Source organism: Nothobranchius furzeri, chromosome 8 (assembly GCF_043380555.1).
Source record: "Nothobranchius furzeri strain GRZ-AD chromosome 8, NfurGRZ-RIMD1, whole genome shotgun sequence".
Lineage (NCBI taxonomy): Eukaryota > Metazoa > Chordata > Actinopteri > Cyprinodontiformes > Nothobranchiidae > Nothobranchius > Nothobranchius furzeri.
Genome location: NC_091748.1, coordinates 74,708,288 through 74,735,130, shown reverse-complemented (window position 1 = coordinate 74,735,130; position 26,843 = coordinate 74,708,288).

Below are 26,843 nucleotides of genomic sequence, written 5' to 3'. Positions count from 1 at the left end.
AGAGGATGTTAAAATGGAAGATCCAATCTGTGAAATCTTTCTGACAAAAAAAGACAAAAAACAGGCTTCTGCAGAGCTAAGGAGAAGACTAAATTACTCCATTCAGGTGTGGTAGCGCAGGAAACACAAACTTAGCAGGATGGTGGCCCTCGAGGCCTGGAGTGGGTGACACCTGATCCACAGCGTATGGCGGACTGCCTCGTTAACTGACATCTGTAGCGATCAGTACGTCACGCTGTTCGTTGTCCAATAGCATGTGGAGACAGTTTGAAAGACAACCGCAGATCCCGCCCCAAAACTGAGCTCTGTCTATGGGTCGTGGCCTGACTACACATTGACATGTATAGGATGGGTTGCTAGGCTACAAACCGTCAGCATGCATGACCAACGTCACTGGTTAATACTGGTCCAGATTCATCTACATTTTTTGTATTTAATTTTCTTGGTGTGTCATTTGCTCCTGTTATCTACTGCTTTTCTTTGATTTCACAAAGAAAATGCTTCATTAAACGCAGATGCAAACACTCTGTTTTTACTGTTTTATTGTATCTTGTTTAGCTTTTCTTTTTTTCATGTTTTTAATTATTCTTCTGTTGTTTTTATTGTTTCTCTGTACAACACTTTGTTGTCCCCCCTGTGCCTGAAAGGCGCTTTAGAAATAAAGTTTGAGATGAGTTGACATACTATTAAGTCAGTTTTAGAGTGTAGCTGTTCTATAGATCAACGTCTGCCATCTGAGCTCGAGACTTAACTAAGGACAAAGACATAGAAACTTCTCTTTCACCTAATAAACAAACAAAAGCCCCTGATTTCTATTCCAGACAGCAGCTTTTTCTTCTTTCTCACATTTGCGTTCTTGTCACCTGTGATCTTCCCGATCAACATGCGAGATGTTCTGGTCAAACGTTCCAGAGTGTGAATGGTTGTGAAATTGCCTGGGGACGAGAGTCAAGAGTGCATTGTTAGTGTTGGATGTGTGACACCTGCGACCATGTCCTCGGTTTAACGTAGGCCTTTGCAGCCCTCTCTTCTTCCAATTCTGTTGAAAGACAGCCAGAAAATTACAGCAGAGGCTTTATTTATAACCCCAGAATGAAAAGTATCCATTTACAATGACAAAACGCATCAAAGGTCATACATCACGAGGTCTCGTGAGTTTGTTTTCCTGCCTTAAAGCCACAGGTTTAAATATCTCGTATAGAAACAACACTTTTCACTTTGCAACAGAACATTAGAGCTCGACCTTTGAAATGCCAAAACCTCTCGTCTCGTCTTGACTTAACAAGGAGCATCGACTTCACTTAGAATAATGTTCTGAGATTGCAAAGATTTCACAACAAATTACATTTTATCTTCTTAACGTGGAACATGACACATTATATATAATCAGTGTTAAACGTCAAATGCTTCCAAATAGGAAGAATAATAAGCAGGCTGCAGGGTAATAGCAGCCGATCTAGCAATTACCTTCATGCAATACCCTGATTATCACTGAAAGGTTCCTGCAGGTTCTGAGGGCTGGCTGCTATGTTGATTTTAATAAACGGATTTCTTTGACTTGAACACTTAATTATGTTGATGAAGCTGGAGTAATATTTACCATTCAAAGAGCTAGGAAGCATATGCAGTACATTATTTATAAAGACATACCGGGTGCTGTTTGTCTTTGGTTCCTCCTGCAGGTGTAGGAATCAATGAGCTCTTCAATACATCCAATATTACCTTTTTTATTTTTCTACCTCCTGAATTTCATGGAGTATTCTTTTCTTTTTAACCCAAAAAGTGTTACAACCCAGGGAAAGAAAAGCAATCTTGCACTGGAATGGATTTGCTGTAAAAGTAAAGTTATAATATATATATATATATATTCTTTTCTGTGAAGCTGTTGCTGAGGTACAAAACTGAGTTGTTTACTACTTTTAGGTGGTGGTTCATTCCGTAGTCCCTATCGTCGGTGTTTCTCAATGCCAAGAAAGCTTGCCTTGATGTCTTGGCCCCACCCCGGTTGTCATCGGGAGCTGCCGATCTTCCAATGTTCATGCTCTATCAAGGCGTGTGTTCTCTGTTTGTTAGCCGTTTAGCTAGATGAGCAAGGATACACGGGGGGTGTCTTGTAGCCTAGCCTTGATCAAGAATTACCCACAATACACAGCAATATTTTCAAAAGGACGGTGGATCAGAAGCCGGCAGCTACTTCGGGAGCAAATTTCAAGTTTAAAAGTAAGTCAGCTAATTTAAAATGTTTTATTTAGATCCAAAGAAGTTATCTATGGTTGGTTAGTTGCTTAGTAGTTGCAGCTTCGGTGGCTAGCAGGTAGTAACTCACTTATATTTTTAATTTAATAAACATAAACACAATTTAAAAAGTAAAAGTCTCATTATTTATTTATATTAAAACTAATACATGTAAAATATAACGTTATCTCCCGTGTTACATGACGTTACGTGACCACTGTGGAAGCCGCGGTCACGTGATGCAAGTCTGTTCCATTTAATTGTTTCTTTGACCAAGGAAGGACAGCATCCTTGTAAGCAAGGCGCCTGGCCTCCCAAGACATCGCCTCACAAGGACAGGCGCCTTGACATTGAGAAACACCCCGTGTCTTTGTTGAAGTGTCGTAAGGTAAAACAGAGTGCCAAGCTGATCCCAGAGCAGTAAATCAGATTTAATGGCAGGTCTGTCATTTGCATATGAAACAACTCCTGTATGAAGCAAATATTCAGGCTCTGCATTAATAACGCCGGAATCTCACTGTTGATTGGTTGGAAAAAAAACTACATTCCAGTTGTAGTCCCACTGAAGGGGTACTTGTTAAACTTTTGCATATCTCAATTACCATCAGACTCCATCGTTTACACGACAGTTTAGTGTCTGACTGCAAATTATCCTCATTTGTCAAAGTTGTCTCCCATTTCTTCACTTCCTGACTGAAAATAAATGGCAATGGCTGCGACAATTATGCTTCGGTAATTTAGCTATTGGCTATAAATATTTGTCCAACACACACATACACACACACGGGTGGAGGAGATGTTAAACAGTTCCCTCTTGAAGTAGCTGTTCTGGTTTTGTGAAGCCGAGGAGAAGCAGGTTACTTTTGTCTTCTCTCCTGTGATGTTCCTCTTTGGAGACACTATATATTTCACATTAACTGTGTGCTGTAAACAGTCCTGGTCTTTCAAAACTAAAAGCTTTTGACCCTGGCTGTAAATCACATAAATGCGGTCTGTTCCTTCTCTAAATGCTTGAGTAAACCCTTAAAGTTAAATGTTAGCAAACCATGCCATTTCAGAGCAGTGCTCTATGGTTGGCAGTGCTGTTTAAAACACACGCTACTCCCCTGGGAAGGCTTTGTGAACGATGATCCTTGGTTTTTCTGCCATTTAGCGGCTGCAACTGCTCGCCAAAACTTCTAAAGCAAATAACTTTGTGGCCAAGTAAATAATAAATAACCCACACTCGTGTAGCGCCACTCCAAAGCGCTTTCCACTACAGTGAGTTATTCACCCATTCACACACTGGTGGTGATGAGCTACACTGTTGCCACAGCTGCTCTGGGTCACACTGACTGACAGGGCTTGACACATTGGAGGCGACATCGCCTCTCCTTTCATTTTCAATGAGACATGCGCAACTTTGTGTCCTGGTCCTGATGGACCTCCTGCCAAGTCTGGGGGGTGCTTCTCAATGCCAAGGAACCTTGCCTTGATGTCTCGGCCCTGCCCCGGTTGCCTAGGAGATTCGTCATCGGGAGCCACCAAGACGTGTTCCAATCGGTTCCAATGTTCATGTTCTACCGAGGCGTGTGTTCTTCATTTGTTAGCCGTTTAGCTAGCTGAGCAAGGATACATGGGAGGTGTCTTGTAGCCTAGCCTTGGTAAAAAATTACCCACAATAAACCACGGTATTTTCAAAAAGATGGCGGATCAGAAGCCGGCAGCTACTTCGGGGACAATTTTCAAGTTTAAAAGTAAGTCAACTAATTAAAAATGTTTTTTTTTTTTTGTTTTTTTTTTTTTTTTAGAACCAAAGAAGTTATCTATGGTTGGTTAGTTGCTTAGTAGCTGCAGCTTCGGTGGCTAGTGGGTAGTAACTCACTTATAGTTTAATAAACATATACACAATTCAAAAAGTAAAAGCCTTGTTTTATATTTATATTGAAACTAATATGTTTATGTTTATGTATTTAGCAGACGTTTTTGTCCAAAGCGACTTACAAGTGATAATCGGCATGTTGCCCTTGAGGCTAACAACAACTTTATGTATAAAAAATTATATTATCTCCCGTGTCACATGACGTTACGTGACCGCTGTGGAAGACGCGGTCACGTGATGCAAGTCTTTTCCATTTAACTGTTTTCTTTGACCAAGGAAGGACAGTGTCCTCGTAAGCAAGGCGCCTTGCCTTGCAAGACATCGCCTCGCAAGGCAAGGCGCCTTGACACTGAGAAACACCCTAGGATAAGGGGAATCTGCCGTAATTTTAATTGCCTACTTCCTGGTCCTGGAGGTGTAAAGGCCTTGGCCTATTATGAACCGTTATGCATGGTGAGGGGATCACCTTCAGCTAGCGTTTTGTCTGTCTTCATGTCCGTCTCTCTTTAGGTAAGACGCCACACCCTCTCCAGCCTTCCTCGTGTGGATGACGCGCTTTAGTTAAGAGTCTTAAAACAAACGTGTTGAACGCAAAAGAGAAGAAATGCAACAGAATGCCTTTTATCAGCTTTTTTTGTGTTGTGAAAATAGAGTCTTAATTGTGTTGCAGTGATGTATGGAGCCCAGCGTGTTAAACTCCCATCTAAGTGGGATTCTTCAAAGTGAGCAGGAAGCTGCTTTTCTCTGCTTGATGTTTGCCTTCTGGGGCGCTCGGATGCAATGTGACAGGCTGTAGGATCAAAGGAAGACTCAGCTTGATGTTTGCTACAAGTTACCGCCACTCGTACAACACAAAACAATGGTTTTCTGACTAATAGAATTCGGGAAGTTGCGAGAAAATAATTCATAATTCCAGTGGACACAGAAACCGACCAATATTCTGTCACAAACAGTAGTGTAAGAGTGTTTTCCCACTTATCTGGTTTAACAAGTCTTTATGTCTGCATGTATTTATGACACGTTTTATCTCCTTTACCTTATTTAGTTGTTAACTAAAGCTGCAAACATGATCTCACCACCGTGTTGCAAGAACAAACGACTTCAGACTCGAGTGTTTGTCATAAGCTCACATGCACCCAAATATAGACTCCTGTTAGATTTATCTGCTAAATGAAATCTAAAACGCTGCAGTCCCAGAGGTCCTGCTGTTTTCTATACCTGTGATTCATCGACAGGTCGGCCATTTTTTGTGTGCATAGTGTCAAAGGTGCAGCGTTTTCTTCATTATTGTAAATGGCACAACCATCTTTACAGCCATGCAGGCAGCTTACACAACCAAACAGCAGGTAAAACACAAGGCTGCAAACTAAATATCCAAGACTTATTTAGCTTAAGTGTCTAAGGTTGGGGTGAAATAAGAGAGTTGAGACTTTTCTAAATCATCTACTTTTATTTGATGTAAATAAAACATTTTTTAGCACATCACTCACTCTGATTTCTTTTAGCACGTTGTCATTTAGAAGCAAGATGATCCTCAATGAAAAAAATACTAAAATCCAGCATCATCATCATCAAGATGAAGCCAGAAAGTGATGACTTTATTCAGCACAATGGTCCCCATTCACAGATTAGCCTTAAACTTTATCATCTCAGTGGATCGTCCATTTTACACTTTATACTTCTAATAATGTCATTTTTGTACATTTTACTCACAGAAAATAATATAAGACTCACTTTTATGACCTGAGACTGGATGGCATTATTAATTTTCAGTGAAGAATGAACAGGCTATCATCAAGTATGCGGTGTGCACTTCTTACATATTGGTGGCGTCAGAGCAACATTTACCTGAGTATAAGAAAAGACGAATGTATGAAGGAGAAAATAAGAGGTTTGCAGTTAAATGTCTTATTCTCTGACCTTGTTGAAAAGAGGATGAACTCCATCGGTGTGCCTACTCTTTTAGTTTTGTTGCTTGCTTCATAGATTTAGCACAACCTTCAGTAGTTTTCAGCATCTGCTCGGTAATAACTTGTAGACCATTTTCTCTAATTTGCATCAGAGCACTTTGGCCAAGCCAAATATGCTTGATATGAGATCAAATGCTTATTCCAGTCTTGAAAACACACTTTTATTTATACCTTTATTGCACCTACAAATGGGAGGCCCTGGTTGTCGACCGGCAAATGGTGGATCAGCAACTGTGATTCAGGGGAAGGTCCTAATGTAGTAGTTTAAAGGGGACATATCATCAAAAATCCCTTTTTGCATCTGTGTGTGCTGCCATGTGGGTCTCTACTGCATCTATAAAAACTTGGATTTAAACTACCTATCTGATTTCTGTCAGTGTTTGGTTTGAGAAAGCATGTGCCTAAAACAAACTATTTACAAAAATCCCTTATTGTGATGTCATAATAGGGGATATTAGCATAGAAACACCTCTCACCTGTCAATGCTAGGGGAGCAGCTACTCTGCTCCTAGCTATTGGTAAAGCCATTGACTAATCTTTAAACATCGTCTAGTCTTCCTGGATATCAGCTCGCCAGACATGAATCAGCTCATTTCCACACAGGAGTATCTATTCAAGTTTCAATTCAAGTTTATTTATAAAGCGCCAAATCACGACAAGAGTCGTCTCAAGGCACTGCACATAATAAACATTCCAACACAGGTCAGTTCATTAAGCCAATCAGTAAAAAGTTTCCTATATAAGGAACCCAGCAAATTGCATCGAGTCACTGACTAGTGTCAGTGACTTTACAGCAATCCTCATACTAAGCAAGCATGCAGCGACAGTGGAGAGGAAAACTCCCTTTTAACAAGAAGAAACCTCCAGAAGATCCTGGCTCAGTATAAGCAGCCATCCTCCACGACTCACTGGGGATGGAGAAGACAGAACACACACACACACACACACACACACACACACACACACACACACACACACACACACACACACACACACACACACACACACACACACACACACACACACACACACACACACACACACACACACACACACACACACACACACACACACACACACACACACACACACACACACACACACACACACACACACACACACACACACACACACACACACACACACAGCATATTTACCAAGTAGTGTGTCTATGGTTATATTGTGATATCTTAGTTAATATTCTATTTGGTGAGAGCTAAACTTTATTATATTTATTCTAGTGAATCTATAATTAAACAGGTAAACTAGTAGTAGCACATTCAACGTCAAATAGAGTAAAAAGTTATTATCAGGAGAGGGAGAATGTTTTAGTGGTTAGCAGCAGTGTGCTAGTCGATGGCCCCCCTCCATGATGCCACCACAGCTCAGCAGAACATCGTTGTAGCTTCTTCTGAGGAGAAAAACACTTAGAGAGAAAATGAAGTTAACAGCTCAAATAGCAGAAAATAGTACAGTTAAAGAGCAGACTGTAGAAGAAAGTAGTCGAGTGTGGAAAGTGATACTGTTGAAAGTATCTACTAAACCTTCAGATGACGTGGTTTAGTAGTACTTATTTATGTAGATTCATATTTCATAATGTATTTACTTAATTGTGAACACTTTGGAGTTCCATAGAGGCTGGGGTGAGAACGGTTCAGGCTTTCCTTCTGAAAGTCCGACACCTGTGACCCGGACTCGCATTAGAGGAGGAACACATTTTGAATTAAATCTGCCATTATGAGTCAAACTTGAATCTGTGATTAATGTAATTGATGAAATAAAACCCAAAGCAAAACGTACCCCCCCCCCCCCCCCACACACACACACACACACAACAACGGGAGGGGGGGGGGGGGGGGGTCACAACAAACCTTAAACTGTGACAGAAACTCTTAAAAAGCCCCCCCGTTATCAGCGGCCACCATCCTGATAACAGAGGTTATCCTCCTCATCTGGCCTGCCCCTAAACAAGTTTGAGTTATTGCCAGACCCCACTGATAGGAAATTCATTGAAGTCCAGTTCAGAGCTGCACCACTTCCTATCCAATCAGCACTTCAGCCTGCAGAAAATCTCAGACGGACGGAGCTGCTCAAACTCCCCAGCGCTCCTCCAACCACTCCGAATGTATTTAAAAACTGCTACCTGAAGCAAATTAAGACTGGGTTAGCATACATCTGGCTGTCTGTAAAGAGGGAAACCTTTCCAGTTAAAACAACATTCACCATCTTTCAGTGTAAAACGGCTATGGTAACGATTTAAGCAAACCACGACATGTTTTCCAGGAGAGAAAACATGTAGTGTCCATGAAGGCAGTGCCTCTGCATGACTTGAATGCTAAAATGACCTTGGGATAAGATTCAGTCTGCTCCTCAGTTTTCCCTCTTTGTTTTTGAGCCTCTGTTAAATTTAACACCTAAAGTAACCGAACAAAGAAAAGCAATCTAAAACTAACCCCCACGTTCAACGGGCGTCTGGTACATTTCTCCAACCTTTGTGAGCTCCTCTCTGATGATGTTTCAAGATAAAAACTATTTCCATCACATAAATAAGAAAATCAACATGGATGCTGTAAAAATAGAAGCTGTGAGGGCAATGTTCACTCAAGCCAGTGGAGATTATTCCTGTGAGCTCTACGCCAGGTACCTTAATGAGCAGCTGACCGTGAGCCAGACCTCAGCATATGTCTGAATGTCACTTATGTTTAGAGAGGCTATTTTTTTCCCCAAATTCAAGCTGGTTCAACGTGAGTTCGCTGCACAATTTTTCATTAACTAGTAATGTATTCTTCATTTCTGTAGCTGTTAAATAAACATCGGTCGTCCCCTTCCATGGATTTTATTCCAGACGTGATTACAGATGTCCGAAAAATGCTGAAACTAGATTTAGGGTGTGTTCAAATCCACGGGTAGGATGCTTACGAGTACGGGTCCTCGCCGGTCTAGCAAGGCCGGGTCCTTGCTAGACCCCTAAAACCAGAACCCAGCGTCTCTGAATTCGGACAGTCCAGCCTTCACCTCTACGGTGGCCCGTAGGTCCCGTCACAGCCGTGGCGGCAGCTACACGCTAAGGAAAAATGCTAAAGCTAGCGAAAATGGAGCAGGAATATTAAGGAGCTACAGCAGCTTCACGTCCATCAGCAGTGTTTGTTCACAACCGTTTTCAGGTAACTTTGTTTATTCTAGAAGCTTTCAGGACTTACATGCTAACTTTAGATGGTTTCATGTATGTTTTAAGCTACAGAATGAACTTGCTAAACATACACAACACATTACTACAGAGTATTATCGTGTATGTAATTAATATAAACCAAATGCATTATAAATGTTGAATGCAGTAGAATGTTTTCTAATGTGAATTGGACCTTAGAACTTCTTATTTTGCATCAAATGAGGGTAAAACTTAAAAAAAAACAGGCTTTTTAATAAAATGGCATTGAAGTGTTTTCAATGTGCATTTGTTTATTCAACTTAAGCCTAATAATGATTAGATTTGTCTTAAAAATGTAAATTCTATGTAGTTTTCCCTGCTGCTTTTCTTTAAGCTGAACAGAACCAGTGCACTGCAGGTTGCATGTTTTGTTTCACATTTTTCAATAAAAAATCATCTTTTTTAATCTATTACAGGTCAGCATGCACTGTGCTGCACATCTGCCTCTGTGCTGGTGAAGTTGTGGGTCTGGAGGATGAGCCTAATCTACTTCCTGATCACGACATGTGACACATGGGTGAAGATCAGCTGCAGAGCCGTGATGTTTACTCTCCTCAGCCTTCAGTAGTGTCTGCCGGAGTGATTCATCAGTAAATCAAATTACCTGTGCTCACGATCTAAAGCATGCAGGAAACAGGCCGGAAGCAGACTCTGGTGCTAGCATGTCGGCTGGCCGCTTTATTATTGACAAAGAGAGTTCCAGATAAATAATGACCAACACTGAAGAAAGATCCTGAGAGCAGGAGTCATGTGACCACAGGGAAATGCTGTAGTGTGTCTGTAAACCCAAACACCAAAACCAGAGCGCTGGGTGATGACAGACGGGGTCATTACTCTAAAAGCTACACGAGGCTTGCCAGGACTGCCAGAGCGGCGCTGCTCACCAGCAAGATGGTTTTCCATAGCTTGGATCAGGATGGCACAGCTTGCTAAGGCCCTGTCCACACGTAGCCGGGGATCTGCCAAAACGTAGATATTTTTCTACGTTTTGGCCTGTCATCCACACGAAAACGGAGTTTTTCACACGAAAACGGATCTTTTTAAAAACTCCGGCCAAAGTGAAGATCTGCGTTTTCTCCGTTTTGAGTGTCTGCGTGTGGACAGACAAAACCAGAGTTTTAAGGTCCGCAACGTCACTTTCCGCGACAAAAAAATGCTGACATCACGTGTGCGACCTGTGTTTACACTAGCCGGCATCATGGAAGCCGTCAGAGCTGCGCTCTGTCACTACCCGATCCATCAATTGTCCAAGCGCTTTCTGCTTGTTTGTTTTTGCAAGCGGAATTACTGCTCCTTGCGGAAGACCACAGACGAAGGACGAGGTTAAGAACGGGGGAAGTACTGCCCCCTACAGGTCTGGCATGTCCTTAACAACGTATTTATCCGGGTATGTGTGGACAGAGTTTGTTTTTAAAATGAGGTGGTGTGGATGCAAGTTTTTGGAGGGGCGGATATTCGTTTTCAAAAAAACCCGGCTACGTGTGGACTAGGCCTAAGGATTCGATGGTGTGCAAGGATCCGAGGACCGTGGATGGGGACGTGAACGTGTGCAAGTTAAACGTGACAGTTGAGAGAACACTTAAGGAAGTCTTAGGGTGAGTGATCACCAGAAAAACATCTTTAGAAATAAATATGGACATTGAGAAATTATAAACATACAAAAACGGAAAATATCAAGTGCATGATCGCGAACTCTGTGTTGAATTTGAATCTTTGTCTTTGAACTCTCGTGATTCAAAAAACTCTCCATGTCGACTCTTGTCTGACTCCTACTGTGGTCTTTCCTTTTTTAGTTTGCTCAGATAAGTTTTCTTTGTCTCTTCGGGGGCTCCGCCATGATGAACACGATAAAATAAACGCCAGCCGTAGCTGGTCTGTTGTGAGGTGTAAACATGGATTTTGTGTTACTGCTTTTTGCGAGATACGTGACTTTGTGAGACTTCAGCGGAGCGGTCCGGAGAGTTGCAAAGGCGATATTCTGCCCACGGGGAGGGGACGGGGTGGAGTGACTCTTAATTCACCCTGCAAACGGTCACTTTAGCTCCTACTGGCTCAAGAAAATGTATAAAAACATGAACAAGTTACTTAGTGTGCCTTTAAGCTCCCAATTCAAATCAGCTACGAAGAGAAAATGCTAATGAACAACTTTGTATGTTAAACTATGTGACTGTAACCACACATTAACAGAATTTACTTTCTCGGTTTGTGTCTCAGGCTCTTATGGGAGGACTTGACTGCAGGAATGTCTCATACAGTATTCCTGCAGGCCCGGTTGGGAGTCCTCCTTGCTATTCCCTCCATGATAAAGATTAAGATGAGTGGGAAACGAACCTCATCTCTCAGTGTGATTAATGTCCACCAAGTATAATTAAAGACTTTTACTTAATTCCCCTGTCTCCAACCCTGCATAACCATTTTAAATCATTTCCTCCAGTTGCCTCTGCGTAATTAAATGTCTTCATTATATAGACTGCAGGCTGAATGTTATTAATAATGTGTGTGTATATATATATATATATTTGGTTGTGTGAATCTGGTTATGATTATTCTATCGAATTCAAGTTATCTAAAAGTAATTTAAATACAAGCTGGTGGCTTTTATTTTTAAGTGTAAAAGGTAGAAATAATTACCAACTTATTATAGAGCAAAACTTCCTGAATGGCCTTAGTTCAGGGAAATGGTGTTCATGTCTGTCAAGAATAGAGAGCCAAGTCAAATGGGAATTTCTGCAAAAACCCAAAAATCTCCAATATAAGACATTTAACAGATATGCATGCATTTTTTTATACAACCTTTACACCACCATCATATTTGCTTTACATGGTTATTCACAGAAATATTTAAAAATCCTGCAGGACATGACCCCTGGATGCAAAGGAAATGCTACATTTGGCTGCTGGTGGGGATCACAGACATATTGGTTGACACCATCTTGGACGGGCCACTCCCAGTGCATTCACTTCTACTGAGGAAGGCATTTAAATGAAAAACGCATTTTATCAAGCTTGTTCACAAAATCAGATACATATGGCATGATAGCCTTATATATATATATATATATATATATATATATATATATATATATATATATATATATATATATATATATATATATATATATATATATATATATATATTTAAATAAAATAAATACATTTTTAATAGTAGGTAGGCTAGATAAGTTAACAGAAATCCCACGTGATTTTTTTAATAGTGTGCCAGTTGTTACAACAATAGTCCGCACAAAAAACGCCCATAGTTGCTCACTCTGCTTAGACTCCACTTGTTTGCTAGTGAGGGACCCAACTAATATGGCGGCAATGCTGTTACGCTCTCCAGTGTCCAATGGTGTATCTACATATTCATGTTTGTGGTGGTAGTATTTGCATTTGAGCATAACCATGTGATGCCAGGTAAATAACTAGTTTATCCTCTAAATCTATTTGTTTACATATTTAGTAGACTCTTTCATCCAAAGCCACATACAGGTGATAATGAAGCCATCAGGTTGCCCTTGAGAGTAACAAAACAACACTATTCAGTCAATCCTATGTGGCAGTGAGGCAGCATAATCAATCATAGAGGGAAGCGAACATGGAGTGTGCAGCAGAGTGGAGGATGGGTGCTGGTAGGGTGCTAGTTTAGAAGATGCTTTCTGAAGAGCAGGGTCTTCAGGGGTTTCATGAAAATTGACAAGGAAGCCCCTGCTCTAGTAGTGCTTGGTAGGTTGTTCCACATCTGTGGAATGATACATGAAAAGAGTCCGGATTGTCCTGAGCATGGTGTAGGCACTGCTAGCCAACGATCCTTTGATGACCGGATCGGCCGAGCCGTGACAAAAGCCTTTGTGAGAGGATTCAGGTAGATGAGAGCTGTGCCATCCAGGACATTGTATGCTAGTGTTAGCAATTTGAATTTGATGCATGCAGCTAGCGGTAACCAATGGAGCTCAATGAATAGAGGGGTGACATGTGCTCTTTTAGGCTGATTGAAGACCAGATGCGCCACAACATTCTGGACTATTTGAAGAGGTCTCACAGTACAGGCTAGAAGACCAGTTAGAAGGGCATTGCAGTAGTCGAGGCGGGAGAATACAGTAGGTTACACCAGGAGCTGGGTGGAATATTGTGCTAGGAATGGTCTGATCTTTCGTATGTTATACAGCGCAAAGCGACATGAACGAGTATCATCAATCACAACACCCGAATTTTGAACTGCCTTTGAAGGAGCCAGAGATAGGGAATCATTTTGGATTGAGATATTGTGCCATATGGATGGTTTAGCTGGGATGACAAGTAATTCAAGTTTAGAGAGGTTGACTTGGAGATGGTGGGATTTCATCCATCTTGATATGTCAGAAAGACAGTCTGAGATTCGTGCAGAGACTGTGAGGTCATCCGGCGGGAATGATGGCTAGAGCTGGGTGTCATCAGCGTAGCAGTGGTAGGATAAGCCATGCGATCAAATGATCTCACCCAGTCATGTGGCGAATATGGCAAAGAGAAGAGGTCGCAGTACAGAGCCCTGGGGGACTCACATGGTAAGATGGTGAACAGCAGAAAATTGTCTGAGCCAAGATACGCTGATTCAGTCGCATCATTCACTTCAAAGACAGAGAATGTGCTAGGGGATGGAAGAGTGGAGGCAACAGCGGAGGAGAAATGGTTGGGTGCCAGATTGAGGAGGTTGCGGCGGAATGAGAGCATTGGGGTGGAAGCAGTTGAGCTGAAGTGGATGAAGTAATGATCGGAAGGATGCAGTGGTGTGACAGATTGCTTCTATAGCACAGTTTCTTGTGAAGATGAGGTCAAGTGCTTTTCCGGCTTTGTGAGTTGGATGACTTATTACCAGTTTTAGATCAAATGATGACATGAAGAACAGGAAACTTGATGAGTTAGGATTGCCCAGGTTAATTTTTATGTCTCCAAGGACCATTGCGGGACAGTCATGCTCAGGACTGGAGGAGAGCAGGGTGTCGAGTTCATCTAGAAAGTCTGAGTTGTCCTAGTTGTCGATATATAACAACCATAAGGAATTATTTTGGTGCAGTCACCTGGATGGCATGGTATTCAAAGGAGGTGTACTTAGTTTTTGAACTTGTTTGACTCACCACATGTTTTTGGTCCACCCTGAAGTTAATCACTGCTGTGTTATGTTCATCAAGAAAATGATCAATAGACAAAAAGTCCTTTAAAAAGTAAACAGACAACAGCTGCTATTTGAAAAATGGTCGGATAATTATTGACCAAAATTCAAGTTTCATAAAGCAAACTTAAGAGTTCTGACATTTCTATAATTGCCATATTTTATACCTGGAAAGCCTTTGTCTGAAAATCCCCAATTAAAAGAATGAGTTTAACTTTTCATAATTGTCATGGATTTTATCATAACCCATTTCCTAAAGTGAAGAAAGAAGGAGACAATAAGCAGACAAGTCAAACAGGTATAACTGTGGCATAATGCGTGAGGCTAAATGCCCCGAACATCTGTTCACAGACTTTATTTATAGAGAGATGGGAGTGGAGAGAGGGAGAGATTGTGTCTGTGTTTGGGAAGTCAAGAATGTGTGTGTGTGTGTGTGTGTGTGTGTGTGTGTGTGTGTGTGTGTGTGTGTGTGTGTGTGTGTGTGTGTGTGTGTGTGTGTGTGTGTGTCTGTCTGTCTGAATAAGTGAGCATGCAGAGGGGCATAGAGCAATACATTTACATTCAGTTGATTGAGTCCTTGATCAAGAATTAATAAACATAAATTTTTCCATAACAATAATAAAAAACTTTATGGGCTTACAGTTTTCTCAGAAACAGGATTGTTCCTGAAACCTGGCGAGAAGAAGGATGACAAAACTTGATTGTGCTTCCACCCGGATTGGCTACCTTTCCTCCAACTGGATAAATGACCACATGAAATGTATTAGACTCAATTTAATTACATTCTGCTCACAGCTGCAGGGCTATTTATGAGACATTCACAAAAGCAGCAGCAGAGAAATTTTAAATTCTCTTTGTTTTCATCCAGTGTTGCATGTCTACGAATGAACCTGCGGTGTGTTTTTAAAATGCGTTAATTCAAAAATTAGAGGTGTCTAATGAGCATTGGATGGAGTAAGATTTTTAAAAATATATATATACATTTTTTTATTTAAATAATTTTCATAATAGAAAAAAAGGTTTTTGGTGTTTTTTATTGTTATAATAAACTTTCAAGTTATGTCATGAAAACTGAAACCCTCCTCGTAGCTGTGCACACGTTTTTAACACCTCAATCTACCCGCTGAGATGTCTCCTCAGCTTTAGCCAGTTTCTACAGGAGCGATATATCACTAAATCAGACAAATCAGCAAATAAAAAAAAACATTTAATTTAAATTTAACTAAATATTTAATTTGGCGCTAAATATTTACTTCACAAACTAAATATTTAGCACCAAATTGAATATTTATTTTCTGAAATGAATATTTAGATCCCAACTAAAAATTTATTTTGGGGCTAAACCTAAATTTAGATTTTTTAAACTAAATATTATGACACCAGTAGTGATCACTACCACCTGAAAAACATCCATCCATCATTTCAGCCGCCTTACCGGGGTCGCGTCACGGGGGCAGCAGCCTAAGCAGATAGGCCCAGATTTCCCTCTTCCCGTCCACTTGAACCAGCTCTTCCGGGGGAATCCTACGGCGTTCCCTGACCAGCTGAGAGACATAGTCCCTCCAGCGTGTCCTGGGTCTTCCTTTAGGTCTCCTCCCGGTTGGACGTGCCCGGAAAACCTCACCAGCAAGGCATCCAGGAGGCATCCTTACCAGATGCCCGAGCCACCTCAACTAACTCCTCTCGATGTGGAGGAGCAGCAGGTCTACTCCAAGCCCCTCCTGGATGACTGAGCTTCTCACCCTATCTCTAAGGGAGAGCCCAGACAATCTGTGGAAAAAAATAATTTTGGCCGCTTGTATCCGCAACACATTCTCACACCCAAAGCATCGAAAAATGACGCGTGACCAAGCGTCAAAATATGACGATCAGGGTGCCCCAGCGCGTCGGGAGAGGATGCGCAGGGACACGTGGCACCGCAGGCATCCGTATCCAACGCCCGTGGTGACACAGACATAATTCCTCAAACCTCTAGCGATTTAACCTTCCCCTCACCCCAATCCTAAACATAACTCAGTAATATTCAATTAAGCTTTGCATGTGCAAGCTGGTTAAGGTTAGAATGGGGGTGAGGGGAAGGTTAAGTAGTTCACAAGTCAGCCAAATGTCCGTCTCACCGTGGGCGTCTGATGCAGACGCTCTGGGGCACCCCGAATCGTCATATTTTGACGCTTTGGGTGTGAGAATGTGTTGGTATCCGGGATGTCATTGGTCACTACCCAAAGCTCGTGACCATAGGTGAGGGTAGGAACGTAGATCGACTGGTAAATCGAGAGCTTCGCCTTCTGACTCAGCTCTCTCTTCACCACGACGGACCGGTACAACGCCCGCATCACTGCAGATGCAGCACCAATCCGCCTATCAATCTCACGCTCCATCTTTCCCTCACTCGTGAACAAGACCCCAAAATACTTAAAGGCAGAACCTCGTCTCTGACCTGGAGAAGGCATTCTATCCTTCTCCGAATCAAGAACATGGTCTCAGATTTAGAGGAGCTGATTCTCATCCCAGCTGCTTCACACTCGGCTGCAAACCGCTCCAGCGAAAGCTGAAGATCACGTTCTGATGAAGCCAACAGGACCACATCATCTGCAAAAAGCAAAGACCTGATCATCAGGCCACCAAAAGGATCCCCTCAACACCTTGGCTGCGCCTAGAAATCCTGTCCATAAAAGTTATGAACCTGACAAACATATTTAGAAATAATTACAAACCTAGGGAATCCTAAAATGTGCACAAACAAAACGATAAAGTTTTACTTACAAGTGCAACAGGATGATCTTCAGGTCTGCACCGCCTTTGAATACTTTGAGCTCTCGTGATTCAGAAAATCTATGATGTTGACTCTTGTTTGACTCCTATTGTGGCCGGACATTATTTTTTTTAAACTTCAACAGATAAATGTTTTCTTTGTCTCGTCCGAGACTCCATCACTGTGAACACATTACAATAAATGCCAACTAGGTATAACTCATCTGTTCTGAGGTGTAATCTTACAAACTGCTCACAAGGGGCTGAGAGGCATTTCATTAACCCTGTAAAGGATCTTTTTAACTCATATTGGCTCCAGAAAATGAAATGTGAAAAATTGCTTGGTGTGCCTTTAACACCATCTAGCCTAATTTGCTGAGCAACAAGCTTCAGGATGGGAGTCAGTGCACCGTCTGTCCCTGGGGTTGCTGAATTTATGTCCGATAGGCCTCATTATGTGCAGCTGGGGAACACCATGTCTGATGTCGTGATTAGTAACACAGGAAAGTCACGGGGGACCATCCCTTCATTTCTGCTCACTCTTTATGCCTTCAGTGCAACTCAGAGTCAGAGAACTGACACCTGTGTGTACACTGACAATCGTGAGGTGATGGGGTACATAAAGATGGGAAAGGAAATGGAAAATATGAAACCAATAAGCTATTTTAGTACTGAAGGAACTATCTGAAAATGTTATTCATATCCCCACAGCCAGAAAGCTCTTGTAGTTATGCTGTTATATCACATTAAACGTCCTTTTTAAACCACAGTTTGATTATTCAGCTTATTCTGATCTATCAGAGATCAGAATCCAGAGTGGACATTTACATATTGAGACTAGTTCCAGTTTTTGTTCAAACCGATGAGCCAGCATCACCAGAACGGTTCATGGATGTGGTTTGAAGTTATTGTCGAGTCTGTGCCTCAATTTAATTCAGTTTAGTTTATTTATGAAGCTCCAGATTATGACGCAGATCCTCTTAAAGTGCTCCAGTCCTATCAGGTCCAGGGTCAGGCTAATTCTGTAATAAACTTTGGTTCATTTTAAAAGGACATTTAGTCATAATAGTCCCCAAATGAAGGACCCTGCTAACTGGATCAAATCTTCACTTCAATGCAATCCCCTATTCTGGATGAGCACAGATGGGTGCGGTGGAAAGGATAACCCAATTTGATCTTTAGAAGATTTAGCTAAAAGGAAAATCTAAAGCCCAGTTTTAAAGGTAGACAGGGTTCCTGCCTCATGAGTACAAACAAAAAGTGGTGGCACCTAATCTACTCTAGAAACCACAAATAAACCTGCAGTCAGTGGGATCATCTGGAACAAGATCTATTAGATAAGCTCGACATCACAGAGTAAAATCTGACATCTAAATCTGGACTTTACAGGGACGTTTGAACTGCATAATTCTCATCTAATCTCTTCTCTTAACCCATCAGATCTCTAGCAGCAACTGTCTAGATCAGCTTGAGTCCTTTTAAAGAAAGAACATCCTGACAAAAAAATAATTGTGATTATCGTCTTGAAGTGATAAATGCATGGACACTTTAATGTGCATCACTTTGGGTCAGATGGAGGAAGACAGTCTTAGCAACATGAAAGTTAAAGAGCAGCTCCTGGCCCACAGTAACACCAAGGTTTCTTGCATTGCAGCTTTTCTGAAATGCTGGATCTTGTAACCTGCTCCGATTTTCTGAAAACCTTAAACGTAAATCTAAAAACCTCGACCACATTAACAACTTCTTCTTTCGCTCTCTGATAGATTTCTACAAGTTTAATGGTATTATTTTGAATAAGCATGTCATCAATGAATTAATGGATTATGAAGTTACACATAGAACAAATGTAAAGAAGAATAAATGACTGAATTTAACTCATTCACTGCCAGCCGTTTCCTGATCGGTAACGCCATTCGCTGCCAGCGTTTCTCACGTTTTTACTGTTTTTTTAAGAGTCACAGAACGTTGCGCGTTAGGATGATGTCGATGCCAAAACAACCAAAACAAAGTGGAGACTCACCTCTTACGTCTGGAAGAATCTGCGTGTTTTCAGCATTATCCATTCTTTCATAATCCGTTGTTGAATTGTGATCGGCAGACGCTTTTCCGGTTCACGCCTCACTTTTTTTTTTTTACAGGAATGGCCCAAAACGATCTCCAAACACATTGATGTTCTGCTTCCTGATCACGTGACGTGTGACGTATGCGGATGAAGATCGGCTTCAGGGCTGAGATGTTTGTTCTCTCAGCGTGGGGGCTCGTTCCGATTTTCAAACTGTAAAAAAAATGCAAATGACGACTTTAGTCATCAATGGCAGTGAATGAGTTAAAACAGAAAATTAAGAGCAAGATTTTGTGTCTGTGAGGAATAATAATAGGCTGAAGAACTGATTACATTCACTGGGCTTCATGGATGAATAAATCTGATAATCACTGACAGTTTATTTCTTATTGTCTAATAATTTGACCCATTAGGAGCAATAATAAAGAGTACTGAACCAAGTACCGCACCCTGAGGGACTCCGTGGCCAATTCTTGTGCAAGAAGTAGATTCATTATTAATATGAACTAGAATCTGACAGCTAAAATGACTTAGCTGAACTTGAAGAATTTCATCATCATCATCATCATCATCATCATCTTTATTTCTAAGGTGCTTTTCATCAGCTAGTAGGTGAACCAAAGCGCTGTAGAGGCATAAAAGAATTTAAAACACTACAGACCCAAGCAAGAGCCCACAAAAAACACATTTAAACAAATAAAACCAGAGTGTGACAGCTGCCCTTCTGTCACACTTCAAGTAAATGACTGTCTGTTAATGTTTCTTTTATTTTGAATAAAGGTGTTTGTTTCTATGGACTGACTGTATGAAGTGCTCACATTCAGTTACTCATCGGTTTTAGTCTGTAGGGGTTTGTATGATTAATATATTTTCTTTGAGTTGCCAGTGGCTTTGGAGTTGGAGCAGCTGTAGCAGATCACTTGGCCTAATCAGCACCATTGGGTCATACCAACTCTCAAGGGAGAAGATTCCTGTGTTTGTGTATTTAGTTATTCTCTTTTGTAAATAGTAGTTGGGTTTTTATAGTAATATGTATTCATTTTGAGTAACTCAAACATAATGGACTGATTAGTATAAATTTGTTAGGGGTAGTTTATTTATGTTCTTTGTTTATTGATGTCTCCCCACCCTAGTGTGTTGGCAGTGGTCTGATCAGCCACTATTTAAGTTGATCCTGTTGTGTCTAGAGAGGTTTTTGTTTTTTGGTACATGTCTGTAGTCAGGTCCTGAGTTTGGGTTCCCTTGTTATGTAATGTCAAGTGCTGGTTGGAACCCTCTTTGGAGAAAATCATCCGTGCTCTCCTGGCTGGTTTATGCAAGTCCCTGACACAGAGGATAAAAGCATTTCCATATTTTCATTTAATAATTGCCCTCAATGGCACTCTACTATATGATCTGAGACACATTCTATACACATATGATTGATCTTTAAAGAAATACCAGGCAACCATACTGTAAATTCTGCAGACAACAACATTGTTGTTGGTTTGATCTTCCAAAATGGTGAGGCTACATATAGAAGAAGTTTAGAGAAACCTGCTGATTGGTAGAAAGTAAACAACATCAATGAGATATGTCCAATGGCCAAATAGGAGACTCAAACACAGCCTACGTTATTAAAAAGGCTCACAACAGGACACCAATGTGTGGTGGTGAGTGTTTAGACATCCTCTACAACTGAACAGAGGTTGACAAGAAAGCAAAGAGATTCAGTCTGTTGAAAGACATCCAACAGCAGCTTAACATTTCTAGATGACATGTTCTTCAGTAGCAGGATCAGAGCAAAGCCCAGATTGATGGATTTCACCCAACCAGCACAAGAAATAATCACCCTTGTTTCTTCAGGCAGATGGTTAAACCGCCTCAAAGATGAGCGTCAACCTAATCAGCAGTAGAAGTAGAGCGGGTTGTCCAGAAATCGGAAGGTTGCAGGTTCAATCCCGGCTACTATTGGGCCATTCCCATCTGTACCGGGTCGGCCCGGGCCGGGTAGCGTAGGTTGTTTACATATCTGGGTGGCCTGGTATTTTTCCGGGCCAACCAAGGCTCATTCTCAGCCCTCTTCTCGAGGGGGTCTGCTTCAGGCCGACCAGGGCCAACACACCCACTGCTGACAGCAAATTCACACCTTCCATTAGAGCAAGCCTCTGATTGGTGGGTAGAATCAGCCCACATGGGCTTAAGACAAGGATGTGTGGAATCAACCGGGCCAGGCTGGGGCCGACTGGGGCTACCCGGCCCGGGCCGACCCGGTACAGATGGGAATGGCCCATCATCACCAGCGTGTGAATGGGTGGATGACTGATTGTGTTGTGAAGCGCCTTGGGGGGGGGGTTGTAGAACCCCTAGAAGGTGTTATACAAATAAAGACCATTTAATTATTGGTATCTGAGGATTCTGCCCGTTACAGCCCGTTTGTTCATATCAGGAATAAAATCCATTGTAAATTATTTAGTCATCTGTTGCACTGCCCCTTCCAGTCTTCATTTGTTTGTGAACTTATTGTTTTATTTACCCTTTGGACTTCTGCCTTTTGCACTTATATTTATTTTATTCTAAAAAATGTTATAAAACGTGTATTTTATATATGCCAACGTATTTCTCACTCGCCAAACATTTAAACGGGGTGATTTTTATTTTTATTTTTTTGGATTCCCCATTCCGACTACTGGCATTGCCATTATGTTCGATTAGCTTCGCTCAACATTCTGTTGTCATCTGACAAATAGGTAATTCTTGTGCAAGATGTGCAAGTGGGCTTCAGAGACAGTTGGCTAATTAAAGTGAAATGGGGCAGATAATAGCTTTTTAAAAACATTTCAGCCATTTAATAAGCGTATTATTTACTATGAAAAGATATATGTCAGCACCACTTTCAGCTCCCCTTCTAAAATGTTGTGGTGAATTTCAGAGCCCACATGAAGTTTATTCCTGATAATGAAATCACACTTTGCTCACTACAACATTCACTTTCCCTCTGGGCAAATTGTCTAAAGTCATTCTAGAAAAAGTGTAATTAAAGCATGGACCCATTTGCTTTTAGCGGAATAGCCAAGATCTCTCTCTGACTCCGGATTTAAAACATATCTGCGCTGGATCTGTGTATCAGTACCATAATGTGGGAATATCCCTTCACCACTGGCTAAGGATGTTGTTTTACTGCTGCATGTGGAATAAAGTGGCCTTTTCTGCTTGAGATCCTGTCAGATAAGAAGGCTGACGGCTAGAGTGACGGTGGAACAGGAGTTAAGGGCTCACCCTGTAATTGGAAGGTTGCAGGTTCAAGCCCTGCTGAGTTTGTCACTGTTGTGTCCTTGGGCAATACACTTAACCCCTCTTGTCTGCTGGTGGTGGTCAGAGGGACCGGTGGCGCCTGTGTCTCTGTCAGTGCGCCCCAGGGCAGCTGTGGCTACATCGTAGCTCATCCCCACCGGACTGGGACCAAAATTCGGCCCTAGCATTTTTAGGAATCGTCGACCCATTGGGAGAGCGGTGGGGGTGGGGGGTGTTGCCACCCGCGGACTTGTCTCTAGGCCGAATGTGAGATCTAACATGGACTGGGACTGTTAAATTACAAGCAGGGCCAGACCGCTGCGACTGGGAGCCCTGTCCTTCCAGATCAGCTCATTCTCCATGGGCGGAGATCAGCGGGACATTAGCTACATGCTAACGTGCTAAAACAACTTCTACGTCATCGCTCTACCGTGTTTTTCTTGCTAAATACACCTGGGAAAATTCTGCTAGCTTCGGGTTACCATGTAGCTAATGTTCTGCAGATCACCAACTGTGGAGTAGTGTCGGCCCAAGCTGGGCAAGCAGCCCACTTGGCTAGGCGGCCCACCGGGACAGTGCCAAAATGCCAGATAGGCCAGTCCACCCCTACCAGCGTGTGAATGTGTGTGTGAATGGGTGAATGACTGATTGTGTTGTAAAGCATCTTGGGGGTTCCAGGACTCTAGAAGGCGCTATATCAAATACAGGCCATTTACCAAGGCGACATGAAAATGTTTTACCTGTAAAAGAAGACCACTTTGACAGTCCCTTGTCATTGAAATCCTTTCTAAAAAAATTTAAAAAAAAAAAGTCAGATGTTTAATAAGTACGAACTGGTAAAAAAAAATGGAATGTGTCCTTTTTAATGAGCAGGTTCAGGTCATTGTGAATGCAACCGCTGAGGACAGGGGTGCCGGAGAATTTATTTGAGATGATTTGCAAAATGAAAAGAGCCAAATTAGTGCAGGACATACAGGTGGCTATGTGGGTGCCAAGGGGAGAGGTTGCAGCGCCGAACCGGACTGCTGAAAGCTCCATCAATCAACAACGGATTCTCGCCTCAGAATTAAGTTTGCCATTACTGTTTGCCACCAGAGCACAGGAGAACTGGGTCAACTAGATTTCTCGTGTGTGGCACTGGGCCTCCACAAGGATGGCGCATAAAGTTTCTGATAGGTCAAAGCCGATCACTGTCGCTTTTGTGTTCCAGCTTGGTTTTGATGTTTGACTTTAAAATGACAAGAGAGCCAGAGAGTCGAGGCTAATGCACAATCAATCTGCTCCCCAGTGACAGCAGGAAGAAAACTGAGGCTGAAACAAAGGATATACGCGGGATTTATGTAAGCCGCTTCATCTGCTTGCCATTCTCTAAGAACAGAAAATCCGTTGAACATGTCATCGGTGTCAGGTAATGGAACCTGACCTTGTCACTTTGAGAGCAAATGAGAGAAAAAGGAAAAGCTGATGGTGTTATCTCGTGAAAACCTTCTCCCGGATTAAAATCCTCTCACTTTTGTTTCTTCCTTCACTCACAAACTTCTAGCTGGTTTTACATAATGATTTATCTTTTAAACCTGTCATTTGGTACTAATTTATATTGTCCTCCCCCTTTTTCTGACATTAAAATAGTTTTATGTCAGAAACAATAAATGCTTGCATTTTGCTTTGCTATGGAAATAATAAATGCAAACTTAAAGGTCAGGAGATGCATTTATGGGGCTCCTCTATCATTAATTATTCTAAGTGTGCATTCTGACACTTGTGTCCCTTGTGGACCCCTTGGGACTCATTTACCAGGCAAACACAGTCAGGGTTGCTCACTGTAATCCAGCCCAATCCAGTGGAGGGCATTGTTTCTCTTTTCAGTTTTCAATTGTCTTGACAAGTTTGTTGCATTTTCTTCTTTCTACAAGTGATGAACTTTCTCTATTTGTAATTGGCATCTATAGACTAGTTACATCTCATGAACTGATTGGGTTGAATACATCCAGACAAGTCAGTTAGCTGTGTCCTGATATTCTAATTGTATGACCAGCACCTGAAAAAGCTCAGGTATGCAAACAGCAATCACGAAAGTCTAAAATGTCTTTGGAAACAGTCCCATGATGGCCTCTAAAGTTAGAGTATGGAACATTTAACAAAAAAAAAGACTAAAAATAATACCTCCGCGAAGTATTCAGAGGTGTGCAGAATGAATGTACAGTTTGTTCTTTGTTTATCTTTTTAAATATAGATTTTAATCAAACTTTTCCTCTGTCTGGCACAACACTGTGTTTGTGTTTACATCTACAAGCCACTAGAGGGCACATTGCGCTAAAAAGTCTGCACAGCAAAGCGACGTTGGGGCTGTGTAAAATGGTGGACTTAACAGGTCAAGCAGCTGATTCAGAGCCATGAAGACGTTCTAACGGCAAATATTGTTGTAAAATAAACGTAAAAGTAGAAATTAATCATTTTACCTGCACGATTTGTCTCTGAACATGGCGCTGGAACGTGCCAGCAGTGAACCAACATCCCAGCGGCTGGAAAAGTAGTCCTGTTTGCGGTGCCACCTCTGAACACCAGAGTTCGCTCGAGTGTCCGTGTTCCATGGTCAACCGTTAAGCTGTATTGAACCCGTCTAATTAGCTTCGCAATTTAGATTTTACAATTCAGATATATAAGAAACGTGAGACACTTTTGGGGTGATTTGATGACCCATGTCCACAGAAGGGCTGCCTGGTTGCACCATTAGGAACACCTTTTCTTTGCAGCAAGAAGGTTGCAAGTCAAAACGCAGCAGCTGCCTTTCAGTGAGTAGTACGGCTGTAACTAACGACTGTTTTAATAGTCGACTAGTCACCGACTTTTGAAACGATTAGTTGACTAATCGGATAATTATTATATTTTTCTTAAATTTAGCATGAGATTGCTTTAATTATGTGAAAAATGATAATAAACACAAGAAAGATGGGTACTTCAATGGAAAATGTATATTTTATTGAACTTTGCTGCTGATAGTCCGATTCATACTAAAAGTAAATAAAATTGCCGTCTAACACCAATTAGGCACAGTGCTCAGTCAGTATAGACATAAATGCATACATAAAATTAAAATACTTTTGTCAGGTACAGTCGGGCATAAATTAAATCTCTTTTTTTAAAGCGAAAATACATTTAAAAAATGTACATCCAAAACAAAACGTATTGGCTTACGTGTTATTTAAATCTTACCGAGGCGAGTCGCACTCTGTTTCGTTCAACTGTCCAACGTGCTTTCTCGTTAAGTGTTCATGCATCACCGAGGTGCTGCCGTGATACGCGAGGACTGCTTTGCAAATAATGCAGGTCATCTTTTTATTCGCCGAATCCAGGCTAGAATCCTCTGTAGCGTAGACAATCTACATACTAGAATTTAACGTTGTTGCTATTCAGCTTTTTTAGATTCTGAGAATGATCAAACAAGTTAGCAAATGAAGCTTATATCATATATAAATATCCAGGATATTTATATAATCGATAGAAGTTCATACACCAACGGGCTTGGTCTATATTTAATCCAAAGCTTAATATTAAATTTAAGAAATTTAATTAATAGCAAAAGTTTATTTATTAAACAGAAGACTTAATGGAATCTTTGCTTATTCAATAACCAAATACACACCATTCTGTGTTTCATTTTAAAGAAGAGTCAGGTTTAAAGAGTTAAGAATTTATTGCTAACAATTTAAAGATGACGGTTTAGAAATGACAATTTATAAATGACTTTGATATTAAAACTTGGTATTAAAAGTAAACCTGTGTCTGAATGGAAACTAAAGTGGATTGCATATGTTTGGCTGCGTGGATGGAATCTCAGAAGATTTCTTTCAGAGAGAGAAACGCGTTCTGGGTGGAAAAGTTGTTAGAGAGAACAGCATACAGACGCCATCTGTCGGAAGTGTCTACCTCACCCAGTCAGGAGACCCTCTTCTGGATCCGAGATGTCAGGTGGAGATGGTGAACTCCGAGCACGAGGTTGGTAGAAGGACCTTGGTGCGACCAAATCGGTCCTGAGATGTCTCCGGGTCACAACGACTGATGAACTGGTTGCGTCTCAAAATCAATAACTCAGAAGGAGTTTTGCATCAGCTGGTTACAGGTGGCGTTTATTCGGAGCGATTCTATCGGCGTGACAGAAGAGCTTAGGTGGAGGCTTCAGGGTGGCCGACCCTTATCCTCATGAGACCCTCGTCGCCACGAGAATATCTGGTTGGTTCAAGAACTGAACTTGGACTGAGGAGTTTTTGGTTTTAACAAAACCTCAGAACACGCCCTCTCAGAGATAGAAAACTTGTTGTTATGGAGCAAAGACATTT